Here is a 1169-nt window from a genome sequence, read left to right on the forward strand (position 1 = left end):
GGCTGAAACAACCACCATTTCCCTGTCTGGTTCCCAGCAACATTCCCTTGTGACCCAGTGCAGCTCGGTGCTAATGCTCAAACCTGCTGGAAGGGAAGAGAAATAGCCCCGAGGTTAAAGGCAGAGACACAAGCACCCTGTACAACATTAACAAGCTTCCCTGGTGGCAGCTGGAGCCTGAGCGACAGGGATGGGGCAGCGCTCACACCTCAGGCAGGCTGCACGGGGGTGTCCTCCTGCCTGGGGAAGCGCCGAGGTGGCTCCGTGCAGGGTGCTCCCACCCGGGGCACATGTGGGGAGATGAATTTGCAGGGGGGGTAGAGCACTACTGGTGGCAGTTGTACATCAGGATTACTGGCCCACCACCTTTAGCTTCTCCCACTGCGACACTTTGCATGTTCAGAAGTAATCTGCAGTGGTAACGTGGCCAAGCCTCTAAACCACACTGCCCCTTCCTGAAACCACAGCCCTCTGCAGCGCACAGCGCAAGGGAGGAAGCAAAGGTCTGTGATAGCTGTCCCTGGCTCAGCTCCATGGGGCTGTACGTTTTTCCCAGGTTCCTTCAGGAAACCCAGGCAGCAACCTGCTTGCTTTTTAACACTGCTTGTCCCAACATAAAACCCAACAGTGCGTGACTCCAGTCCCTGGTGAGCTGGCAGCTGCATCGCTGAAGGGTACATCAGCGCAGGACAGCCCCGCGCTGGAAATGCCCAGGCCATGGCAGGCAAGCTGGAGCAAAGCACTGCCTGAGGGGCTGCACACGTGCCACCCGGCATGGACTCAGTTGGCCATGTCATAGCTGTCACCTCTCCTAACGCCCCAGAGGAGGCAAATGGGAACCTTTGGCAGGACCCTGCGATGGCCACACGTGAGGGGCAAGCTCCCTGGTGCTTGCTGGCAGCAGCTGGAAGCAGCCCCGCATCTCAGAGGCCATCAACATGTGGGCGGGTGCTGGCAATTACGCAGGCATGGACAGGTTGGTTTTAAGCTCCTCAGAGGTCAAATCCTGCTGCAGTTACTGGACTTTGGAATAGATCCTGTGTCCTGAGAAGATCTTGTGTCTACTGTTCACAGGAGATGTTAGGTGCTCTCCTCTCTTTGCAGTCCATGGCCAAACTGACTGCAAGTAATAAGCACAAAGAAAACACTGAACTTCTTATAGGAAGAAC

This window comes from Anser cygnoides, chromosome Z (genome assembly GCF_040182565.1).
Source record: "Anser cygnoides isolate HZ-2024a breed goose chromosome Z, Taihu_goose_T2T_genome, whole genome shotgun sequence".
Classification (NCBI taxonomy): domain Eukaryota; kingdom Metazoa; phylum Chordata; class Aves; order Anseriformes; family Anatidae; genus Anser; species Anser cygnoides.